Source organism: Pinus tabuliformis, chromosome 1_2 (genome assembly GCF_031772625.1).
Source record: "Pinus tabuliformis cultivar Carrire ecotype Pingquan chromosome 1_2, CPIR1, whole genome shotgun sequence".
Classification (NCBI taxonomy): domain Eukaryota; kingdom Viridiplantae; phylum Streptophyta; class Pinopsida; order Pinales; family Pinaceae; genus Pinus; species Pinus tabuliformis.
The window spans coordinates 408,209,981-408,222,916 of record NC_142298.1 but is presented as its reverse complement, the minus strand read 5'-3'; the positions used below and the strand labels follow the sequence as shown (position 1 = coordinate 408,222,916).

The following is a 12,936-nucleotide window of genomic DNA, read 5'->3' as shown; positions in this document are numbered from 1 at the left end:
TTCTTCATCCATAAATTCATCATCATCATAACAATCCTCCAAATATTGAATAAAACTCGCAGAATGTTTACAACAATCTTTGACCAGCAATAAGGATGGATGACATTCTTTATACATGTCATAGAATACATCATGGAAATCAGTAAGAGAATATAATGAACCATTTTCCAAGATTTTATACGAAGACCATGTTTTTCCTTCTAAAGTGGTCATAAACATCTTCATGAGACAATATTCAGGGAACTGAACCTTAAGACTGCGTACATGCATATGGAACCTAACCAAATGAAGAGCAACATTGTCTTTCTTTTCATCTTTGAATATTGGAAGATCATCTAACCAATCAACCTTTGGCATAGGATTTGGAAAACCAGGGATATGAGACTGATTCATAGGGGCAAACCTAGCATTCATTCTTGCAATGAAACTCATTTTGAAATTTCATCAAGCTATTGATATTCTAGCAGTGGAGTCACCTTCCAATTTTTTATTTGATGTGTGGAGTCGCCAAGGTAGTTTTGCAACCTCAAAAAGATGTCTGAGCTCCTGCTACCTTCAAAAGTTCAGCTTCTTGATTTCGAGAATGAATAGACTTTAGGCTCCCGGTAGACGCACCAAAATGTTATCACAAAATCAACCCCTGAAAGGCTGCTGATCAGGTGGACCTTGAGTAACTCTTTCAAACCAACTTTTGGCTGAGGCTTAGCCTTCTTAGCCTGAGAGGGCTCTCTCAAAGGGTTAATGATATTGATTTAAGATATGGATAGATGGCTAACTCTATGGTTTGGGATTTTATATGTTTATAGGTTGAAATATGGAGACTTGCTACCATTGGGATATGGATTCAGTGACAGAGATAAGGATAACAAATAGCTCTTCTTATAAAACTGAGGCTTGTATATACTTCAATGAAAGAGTGAGACATTCAAGAAAGTCTCAATAACTTGAAGTTCATAGGAGTCAGAGCATGTGGGCATGAATTCTGAGTAATGATACATCAAGGTATTCAAAAGGAAAGAAATTAAAGTGATTGATTAGAGTTTAATACCTAAAGGAAGTCAGAGCATGAGTAACCATGAATTTTGAGTAATAAGTATTAAAACATTGAAGAAAAACATCGAAAGATAGGACCCAAGAACTCAATTCAACATAGTTTAACACTTAAAGGAAGTCTGAGCATGTTCCTCCATGAATTATGAGTAATAAGCATTAAGACTATGGAAGTAAAACATACCAAAGATAAAATATAAAGCTCACTGAAGTACACTAAGAATCTCAGCCTCAGAAAAGTCCAACTGCTTCTGTATATATCAGTCCCTGCACAACATTTACAACAGTAGTCTTTTTCTATAACCTTTTCCAACCCTTGTTACATTAGATTTTCTCCAATATATAGATTTCATTACAGGACTTAGATTCCTCTTCCAGCTTTAGGGGAATTTGAATTCCTCCTAATTTGACACCTATTGACACTTAAAACAAACTATTAATTACAACTAGTTGTTAACTAGCAGTCCTAGTGACCTAATACAACTAGGAGTGTAACTCCTTATTATGACTAAACCACCTCAGATAAAAATTAAATGCATTCTTTGACAACTATAACCTCATGAAGTCGAATTTGATGAAGCATCCCATGTTATCACCTGAATGCTGATGACCAACCCTAGAAATTAGGGAACATGTTTCCTTGTTTTTAGGTTTAGGATCCTTGAAAGTTAGCACGTGGGACAGAGCCTTTATCTCCTCATCCATGGCACATTTTACAAAACTGAAGGAGGTTTTTGTATTCCATGTTGTCTAGAACAAAAACCTCTCTTTTTTTTAAAACACTTCTCCAGCTGTCCAAAATCTGTCCTTGAAAAATACGTGTAAAACAGGAAAAATCCGTTCTCTAAAATTAGGGTTTCAAAGAAATCTTAGTATCTCCCAACTGAAAACACTTATGAAGAAAGTGAGATAGGTTATTGTAGATGGAGATTTTATGAATAAAATTTCCTTCAAAATTCCAAAATACATTTTCTTGTGACCACAAACTGTCTTTGAATATCATGTGCAAACTGGAAAATTCTAGTTTGTGAAAAACTACACCTACAGCAGTTTCGTAGCGCAAGTTTAACCATAAATTCCTCCCACCTCAAAACTAATTTGAGGAAATGGAAATAGGTTTTTGTATTTTAGTATGTTAGGAAGAAAAGCCTCTTTCAGTTTTTGAAATTTAGTTCTCAGTTGCTTAGGAGACCTTCTGGAAGTTGACTAGTAAAAGCAGAAAACAAAGATTTTTATGCTGAAACAGGCTGCTTCAGGGGTTTCGTAGCGCGCTACGAAAAATCCTAGTTCAGAATCCCCGATTTCATAGCATATCTAGTACAAATTCTGCGTTTTGTGCTATGAAAACACCTAGAGTGAGTTTTGCACTACGAAAACCTTGACACAAGTTTGACACATGGAATTTTGGGTGATGTGGGACCAGTGATGGGCAAGAACAGAGTGTTGACCCTATTTCACCATACCAACAAGACTCTTTTCTAAATCTTAGACACTAAAGCGACCATGGAAAGACTAGATCAAGACTAACACCAATCCTTTGGAATCTTAGTGATGTCAAAACACATGGTGAGGCTTTTAGGACATGGAATGAGGCTGTGAAATTTATTTTTTGGAAAAGAGAATGACACTTATTAAGATGAGATGACTCAAAACCTATAAGACTATGACTAGAAACAAGGAAAACTTTCCAAAGCTTAGAAATAAAAATTTTAGGGTGATAACAGTTAGATTCATCAAGGATTTCGAGTTCCTTGAGAGATTATATATGTACATGTTCAGTTACAAGTTAGCATGCTGGGCACAACAAGGTAGGGTAATCGATATATTGTTATGTTTATTTATGCACTGATAATTGTTTATGGTAGTATGATGTAGGGGATTTCATGGAAAAAGAGACTGCCATGAAATCTTGAAGAAGCCTCAGGTTGAGATTTCCTTAGAATCATTGGGAACCCATGGGGATTGAGTCATGGTCTATGCTAGAATTTTTGGTTCTTTCAGTGCTTTCTAATTTGTTTTTGCTGATTTGTGGTTTCGTTTATTTCTGGTGCATGGGCATACCACTTTGTTTGTGGTGTTGTATTCCTATTGGTTTTTCATGGTTTTCATCTTGTTTATTTCTTGTTCTTTCCCTTTATTTTTTAAGGGTCTTGGAAATTTTTCGGGGAAAGGAAAGTTAATGGAGCTCGGGGGAGCTAAATGAAATCCAATAGCTAATGCAAGACTGGGATGAATCCTGGTGCATGTATAAGCATAGCTGAAGGAAATAATATGACATCCATCTAGATTTGTTTGGTCCATTGGGGTAAATATATGGTGGTAGGACAACCATGATAAAGGTAACAAGAAAGGTAAAGTGAATGGATTTGAAGTAGGCCATTTTGGGAACTGTTGTACTCAATGTTTTGCATGCATTGAATGGTTAAATAGAGTTCTCTAAACCTTGACATTATGATATCTGGTAATTATGGTGTGATCATGATTATGTTGATGTCTATATATTTATAAATGTATGTATGTATGTTTTTATCTGACAGGGTCATCTAAGATCATTCTAGTGGAGGAATGATTGTTTATGTAGGTGAATGACATGAAAAGGTTATAGGTTTTATGAGGAATCAAGTGGGAAGAGTAACCATGGTTGATCAATGAGGTTAGTAGCATGTGGATATGATTTGATATTATGTTCTTATAACTATTCCTATGTTATGGACAAGCTATGTTGAGGGATACATAATATGAATGAAAGCAATGTGATATGTGACATGTTAGGACAAGCATGGATAAGTAGAAAGAAAAAAAGACTTGAGATTCGGGTTGTGGATGCACACATTAAGGCATGGGAAAGACACTGGAAGAAAGGTTTCTTGGTAGAGATAGTGTGGTCTCTGGATGTGAAGCACTATTGTTGTGTACATGTTGTACATGTGGTGTTGCACACATGTTTTGCATATAGTTCTGTGTACGTGTGGTTTTATGTACATGTTGTAGATGTGGTGTTGTGTACATGTGGTGCTATGTACATGTTGTGCAGGTGGTGTTGTTTACATGCGGTATTGTGTATATGTTGTACATGTTGTGTTATGTACATATGGCATTGTGTTATGTGTATTGTGTAGACGTTGTATCGTGCCATGTGTATTTGTGTTGTTGTACTCTATGTATGTATATGTATTGTGTGGTGTTGTACACCAAGTGCAAGTGTATGTTTTTTTTTGTACATCCAGGTGTAGGTGTATGTATTGTGGGGTGTTTTACGCCATGTGGGTGTATGTGTTATGATGTACACTATGTGTACATGATTGAAGAGAAGAGAAGGCATTGGGTGCTTTCCGGGTATGGCAACCAATTTTTTGTGTGTATGGAAAGGACAAAGAACAAAGGCATGAGCAAAGAACCATTTGAAAAATAAGTATAAGTATTTTATCTCAGTTTTAAGTTATGCATTTGGTCTATGATTCTAATTTATGATGGTTGTGTTTTATGTTAACCTGATGTGATATGTTTATATGTGATGATTTGGTCAAAGAGATAGTTTGAATTGTTATGACAAGTAGTAAATATAATTGTAAATGTACCTTATTGACAGACCACCAATGAGGTACGATTTGAATCAATTTCAATTCCTTTTTAGTCTAATCGAAATTATTTTCTTGGTATAGAAAAGCAGGGAAATGCCCAATTTGGGTGGTTGAAACTGACTACAAGAATTAGCAACAGTAATAAAAAGGAATTGGAACAGGCAACAGTATGTTGGTAAAGCATTCAGGATCAGGGCCATTATGGACACTGGTACCCAATAGTGTCTATTTATTGCCATGGGAATGCTATGATTGATATGATGGTTTTGAGGCATGGACATGCCTTGGTTTTTTTACATTTCGATGTGAGGAAGCCTTGCTAAGGGATGGATCACCCGAGGGGCTATGTAGTAGAGAAGAGGATGTTGAGGAACTTGGAAGGTGAGTGACTGCACAAAAGGGGGTGACAAGATGTCCCGAGGGACTATGTAATTAAGAAGGGAAGCTCTGGGAATGATTTTTTTTTGTCATTAACATTTCTAGATGGAATTTGAAACACATTGGGTGTGTGCCCTAAAAACATGAGCTGGTAATTGTTCACTGGGGGAACATGTAGTGCAAGGATGTTACCGCTCGGTATTGGATGCAGGTTTGACTTTGGCAATGGATTCTAGACTTCCTGGGAAGGAGGTGAATCCTGTTATTACTTTGAGGGTGGAGGCGTGATCCTCTGGATTCCCTTGTTGACTAATGTGGGCATCGTCTCCTTTTATTTGTTGGTTAGATAAAATGTGCATACTGTATCGAGTTATCATTATAAAGCTCCATAAACAATATGATTATTTGTTGGTTGAAGTAAATTGACGCAGAGAGAATTTGGGGGTTAACCAAAATCCCTTTGCTTTACAAAAATCGATCTTGAGGCCGATGGGTTATGGGCCCACAAATCCTATTGGAAGCGTTTTTAGGCTATAAGCCTTTAAAATCATGGACTTAACACTTTATCGGATTTGTTTATAAAAATTGGGACCATAATGTTCATCGAAATACACGAGAACAAGGGAATGCACAAGGAAACCCTACCGGAACAGAAAAGTTGAAGTTCAAATTCATTAAACCTGCGTCTAGAATTATCGTCGGGTTCGCAACTTCACAGCACTGTACGGTCCCTTCGCCGATCTCTGAACTCTAATTATCAGCTATCGGTGATATCGGAGTTTCAACATATCGCATAATCGGAGGTCAGAGTATCCATCGCACTGCCGCTATCTGTTGAACTCCGATCACCCCGACTTCCGATCGTCAATCGGTACTTCGCTATCGGTGTATCAGCGTTCCTCCATTCCACTGTTGTTGGTCCTTTGACTTTCCATATTGCAATTAGTGATTTGATCGCAACCATCGACCATGGATCTGATCCGACAGTTTTCGTTCAATTGCAACTCGCTATGGCATCATCATTCCGCTCCGTTTTGATAATGATTCCACTGATGCGATATGAGATCTCCACTACTTTGTGATTGGAACTGGATCGATGATCCATAAGATCTAACGGCTCCTGTACATTCCCTCATTCATTCCTCTTCATTTGGTCTTGTTTTCCTTTGATGGAATATGTGCTTTCCGCAGGTTTCCTCTGCCATGCTCTGTCTAAACACATGATAACTCCATACATATAACAATCACTCGCTATCTTTGGATCACCATCAATCCATTCAGTGATCGATGGTCGATCAAAACCGCAACACTAACAAAGTCAAGTTATCTATGGAATACACACAGCGCATGAATTCAACACTTGAACACATTTATATATTATACACGATATGATTACAGATCTAAGGTGTTTCAGCCTTAGAACGAGTTCTCCCTCAACTACATTTTAACACTTAGGTTTACAAATCAAGTATTTACTCTCTCTATTACTCTCTCTACCCCTTTGAACACGCAGGTTCAACACATATATATATCACATTGGATCAGATCACTGAAAGGATCTAATCAATCCTCTAACAAACCACTCCATAATGCATACATGGCAGATTACATTAAATAAAGTCTTCGAGACTTTATCCATTCCATCATTTAAGCTATGTTTTAAATAGAAAGTCCTCTTATTTAGCTCGATGGTCCATGTCCGCTTTGGATTCCTTTGTTTGATTGGGGGGGTTAGATGCTCCTGCATCAGACTCCCAAGGCACAAAAATTTATGACCTCTTGGTCATATGCGTCTCCTTGTCCTTAGCAATTCTACCCACTGTTTCAGTGGAACTGCTTTTATGATATTTGTGAGCTGAAACCAACCTCTGGAGTAATAGTCTTCCTCTATTACACGATACCTCACCAAGCCCTCCTCACTTGGTCTTTTGGCATCCTTCTGGTTCTCTTCTCTGGAACGAATTGAGCACTGCTTGCTCTAGGTTTGCTGCAAGTCGTCTCACCTTCTACTGCCACTATCTGCATGACAGTAAGACCATAAAATCTCCAAATTTAAACAACTGTACCTCCTCTCCTTCTGCTTGCACTCCTTCTTCCTTCTCGCAGGAAAACTTTCCCTGCTTTGATACCACTTGATGCAGAGAGAATTTGGGGGTTAACCAAAATCCCTTTGCTTTACAAAAATTGATCTTAAGGCCTATGGGTTATGGGCCCACAAAGCCTATCAGAAGCATTTTGAGGTTATAAGCCTTTAAAATCATGGACTTAACACTTTATCAAATTTCTTTATAAAAATCAGGACCACAATGTTTATCGAAATACACGAGAACATGGGAATGCACACAGAAACCCCGCTAGAACACAAAAGTTGGACTTCAAATTCATTAAACCTATGTCTAGAATTATCGTCGGGTCTGCACCTTCCACAATGTTGTACCATCCCTTCACCAGTCTCTGAACTATGATTATTAGCTCTCGGCAATATTGGAGTTTCAACATATCACATAATCAGCCTTTGGAGTATCCATCGCACTATCGTTATATCTTGAACTCCGATCACCCCGACTTCAGATCGCCGATCGGTACTTTTCTATCAGTGTATCAGAATTTCACCATTACACTGTCATTGGTCCTTTGACTTTCCATATTGCGATTAGTGATTTTATTGCAACCGTCGATCCTAGATCTGATCCAACAGTTGTCGTTCAATCGCAACTCTTTGTCGCATCATCGTTCTGCTCCATTCTGATAATGATTCTGCCGATGCGATATGAGATCTCCACTCCTCTACGATTGGATTTGGACCGATGATCCATAAGATATAACGGCTCCTATACATTCTCTCATTCATTCCTCTTCACTTGGTCTCGTTTGCCTTTGATGGAATTTGCGCTTTCCACAGGTTTCCTCTACCATCCTTTGTCTAAACATACAATCACTCCATACATATAACAATCACTCACTATCTTTGGATCGCCATCGATCCATTCAGTGATCGATGGTCGATCAAAACTACAACACTAACACATTCAAGTTATTTATGGAATACACACAGCACACAAATTCAACACTTGAACACATTTATATATTATACACGATATGATTACATATCTAAGGCATTTCAACCTTAGAATGAGTACTCCCTTGACTACATTTTAACACTCAGGTTTACAAATCAAGTATATTAATCTCTCTACCCCTTTGAACACACAGGTTCAACACAAACACACACACACACACACACACACATATATATATATATCACATTGGATCGGATCACTGAAAGGATTCGATCAATCCTCTAACAAACCACTCCATAATGCATACATGGCAGATTACATTAAATAAAGTCTTTGAGAGACATTATCCCTTCCGTCATTTAAGCTCTATTTTAAATAGAAAGTCCCCTTGTTTAGCTCGATGGTCCACATCCACTTTGGATTCCTTTGTTTGATTAGGGGGGGTTAGATGCTCCTACATCATAAATGTGCATGAGTATATATGTGGTTGTTATTGTAAATATATTAATGAGTTGTTATAAAGCTCTAATAAATGTTATGAATGTCATGTTTTTAATAGTGGTCATTGTGAATACTACAACGAGATGGGTTATAAAGCTCCATAAGTTGTAAGTTTTTATTTTCAACAATTTTCTGGTCATAGGTGTCATAGAACACCGAGTATGATGTTCCCCCAAAAGGGAGAGGTTTGTAACATCCCCTAGTTGATTTTCCATGTAAAAAATATAAGACCAACGTCATGGGACTGGTATTCCAAGTTGAATGGTGGGAAAAACATCCTAGTGGGTGTCAATTTTTGTTTATTAATGGCTAAGGAAATTGGCAAAGGGATTCGCAAAGGAAAAGAAGCAATAATTGGCACTTATTTATGAAAATAAAGTAAAAAAGAAGAAAATAAGGTGAAGGGACACAAATTTTCATGAGAGGGAAATAAGAGGAAAAATAAAGGAAAATGAAGAAAATATAGGCCTTAATGATTAAAAGGATTCAGAGAATCCATTCATAGTTTTTGTTAGTTGAGGATTTGTCAGTTTGGTTTTGGAATTAGCTTGAGAGAGAGAGAGCACCAAGATGAGAAAGCAATCAAGCAAACCAAGAAGAGAAATAAATAAAGGAAGCAAAGGAAGGAAAAAGGAAATAAAGGAAAGCAAGGCGAAGGTTGGATCAGTAGCTTCAGGAGGAATATTTATTAGGTAGCAGGTTGCATGTATTATTTCTTAGCTGAGGTGTGAATGCATGGTACATGAATTTGTGTATTTGGTTCATTTGTTTTCATTGGAATGGGTTTTTCTAGGTTTGACAATGGTTTCAGCATTTCCTTTCCATTTCTTGGATAACCTTGATGTGATGGGATTTATTTCTAGGTTAATATTTGCATTACCAGAATTTTTTCGAACCAAGTGAGGTGGTCTCAAGAAAATTCCCAAGCGTTTGGGGTGGATATGGTTTTCTCTTGGAGTCGCCTTCTAGGTGGGTGGAGATAGAAAAATGTCTAAATATATGGTGAAGAAATTATTAGGCATCCAAGATTGTTTTGGTTTTGTGATCTCTTGACCGGTTTTGATGATATCATTGTAGTTTGATGGTGGAGGTGGTTTAACCTCTAGATTCCTTTGGTTGATTATGTGTTGGTTTATTTGGACATGAGATCCCACATTTCATGCTTGGAATATGGCATGGGGATGATTGGTTGGAAGAAATATTTGGTTCAGCTCAATCTTTGGTCAAGCGGTACGTGGAAGTCCTTGACTTGGTTGGATTTTGCATAAGTTAATAAGAGTTATTTTCCTATTGTGATTTATGAGCATTTGTGCTTGTTATTGTGTTTCTTTTATGGTTGTTCTATCATGGCTAATATTTTGGTTATATGTTGGTTATAAGCATGGTTCTATAACATGTTCTAGCTATGTCTCTTGATATGCTTTGATTATCTGATGAATGGTTGATAAATGCATGGGTTAACAAGTGTTGTTGCAGCTACTTGAGAGGGAATTAGACATTCTCATTGATTTTAAGCTAATGTACATAGGTTTACACTCAGATATGCATTCATGACCTTTAACTTACATTTTTACCATGCATTTGACGAAATGCCTAATATGTTCTAGTCATCCTAGGTCAAGTTTCCAACTCAAGTTTGAATGATTAGATTCATTGTTATGAGATATATGATTCTGGAAAGTTACATGAAGTTCTAGGTAGTGGTCTGGAGACTAGCCTAGAAAAGTGGCTCAGATATCAGGACCACAAGCAATATGACATCTTTGTTTACGCAGGGTCTAGATGATTACATGCTCATGCGCCATCCAAAATAATGAACAAAGAACCATGTACTATAATTTGTGAAAAAATGGCAAGAAAATAACCCCCATTCTATATGTAATTAATGGAAGCACCATACTTTTTCACTATAGGATCAATAAGAGTATTCATTGACTTCAGTTCCTAGAGAGAAATAAGTGTCTTCATAAGATTGGGGATATGCATAATGACAATTATTATTTTAAGGTTACTTTTTGCAAATTATCAAATTTGATTGTTTCTTGTTTGAGGAAGATCATCTTAAAATCCTTGTTATGCCTTATTTTGTAGAAATTCATTGTTTATCTATAACTATAAGAGAACCCTTGCAATGTTACATTCAAAATTCATGGTTCAAAATCAATTTTTTTTTCTAATTGTGGGATTATCCTTGTATCCATCTTATCCATCTTCAAACCATTATATCCATGCAGTGAGTTGAATTTATGTGGTGGTAATTTTAGGCCTGTGCATCTCTTGCACCAAATTATCAACCTCCAGTTACTTTTGTGGTGGTTCAAAAACGTCACCATACCAGACTCTTTGCAAACAACCATCCAGATCGAAATGCTACAGATAAGAGTAGAAACATATTTCCAGATAAGAAGATAATTATTATGGAATACACAACTATCAGTTGTCACATATTATGTATGATAGTCCTCTATTGATCATAATTATATTGTAAGCTTCCTTTTATTCTACATAAGGGTTAGTGATTATGGTCGTTTTTTATGATATGCTAGGCACTATAGTTGACTCAAAAATTTTCCATCCAACAAAATTTGACTTTTACCTCTGCAACGATGTTGGTACTCAGGTACCATTGATATTACATTTTACATTTGGTTGGATAATAAGTTGATATATTCTAAGGTTAAGATGTTATTATGTTATCCAACTTAGCATAAATGAACATGTTGACTGGAGGATTACCAATTTCTGTCTATTATGTTTATAGGGAACTAGTAGATTTGCCCATTATCATGTTCTTTGGGATGAAAACAAATTCATAGTCGATGGATTGTAGTCCTTAACCAACAATATATGTTACACGTAGATCTCTACCTCATCCTCTTTACCCCTAATGCATTGTGTATATTAGATAACCTATTTTCAAAATATTATAATTCATTTTTACTGTGTTTCTTATCAGTTTGGACTTTTACTTTTCTTATTGGTTTTTGAGTTGTATATTGAAAATTTTATAGTTTCAAGTTGCAAAATTCATGTTTAAGCAATAGGATAAGAGTTGGAAGTTATAGATGGAAAATATAAATAGATATTTAGTTGTAGTTGGTTTTAAGGTAAATCTTAATTAATGTTTGAAATAATGTTAGTTCTTGAGCAATGATTGTTTTTCAGTTTTGAAAAAATTATTTTTGTGCTCATCTAGTTGAAAATTGGGAGTTGGTTTTTGTTCTTAAATTGAAAAACAACTAGAAAAAAATTAATGCCTTGTATATTTTATTGAGCTCATATTCACTTGTATCGATTGGTTTCTGGAAGATATGCGATATGTACATGCTTAATTTCTATAGGTATGTCTCCAATGCTAAATCATAAATATATATTTGGTTCATATATTTGGTGATTGTCCTTGACATATATTTTATTTGTTATTATGTACAAGTACCCCAAGCGTACTATGCCTATCTAGCTACATTTCAGACTTAGTTTATATGGAGTCATAAACATCAAACAATGGTTCCTTACCTAGTGGTGTTCCTAGTAGTCACATGACTGCAACTAGTTCAAGCTCTCATAGCACTCATGTACCTACAGGAAAAAGTGTTTGACCCTTACCAAATTTGAAAGAAAATGTCAAGAGATTTATGCTTTAATGTTAGATTTGGTACACAAATGTTTGACATTTTTAAGTTCTATATATCCCATCCCTTTGTTGGGTTAAGTAGGAAATTGAGTGACAGGCTAGGTGCATCATTGTGATGCTTTCAAATTGTAAAGTTCTAGATTTCAAAAACTCAAGATCATGCTTAGTCACTTGCTTTTCATGTCGTGTACTATTTCACATTTTTTAATTGGTTGTGGCCATTTTAATTAAAGAGATAATTAAACTTTAGTGTGAAAATTTGTGTTATGTGTTTTCATATTATATGGGCATGAATATTGTATGATATATTTTTAATATAGTCACAAAATCATACTAATTCATTTATGTTAATTAATAATGAACACATAAAATGAATGTAAAACTACTGAATTAGTTGCTTATATTGATTAATAATGAATATAGATAAAATTAACATACAATGACTAAATTAGTCCTTTATAATGATTATTAATGAATGTAAATGAAATGAATATAAACAACTAAATCAGTCATTTATATAAATAATATGAATTTACCAAAAAAAGATAAATGAATATCGTAAATGATAAATTTGTGAGTAGAAATGACGACAAAAGTTTGCATATATACTACTATTAGTAGATAATTTACAGTATCTTATAACAAGACCAAAATTTAGTCATATTTCTTTGGTCATTAATTAGTTTCATATGATGACTAAAATTTTCATATATATGACTATTAGTAGCTATTTTACAGTATGTTATAATGCGACTAACATTTTGGTCATATT

General features: G+C 35.6%; 1 pseudogene; it reads left to right on the top strand.

The window, feature by feature from the left end:
- LOC149206069 (protein argonaute 1B-like) overlaps window positions 1-12,174 on the top strand; it is a 34,212-nt pseudogene extending 22,038 nt beyond the window's left edge.
- Window positions 12,175-12,936: the final 762 nt, after the last annotated feature.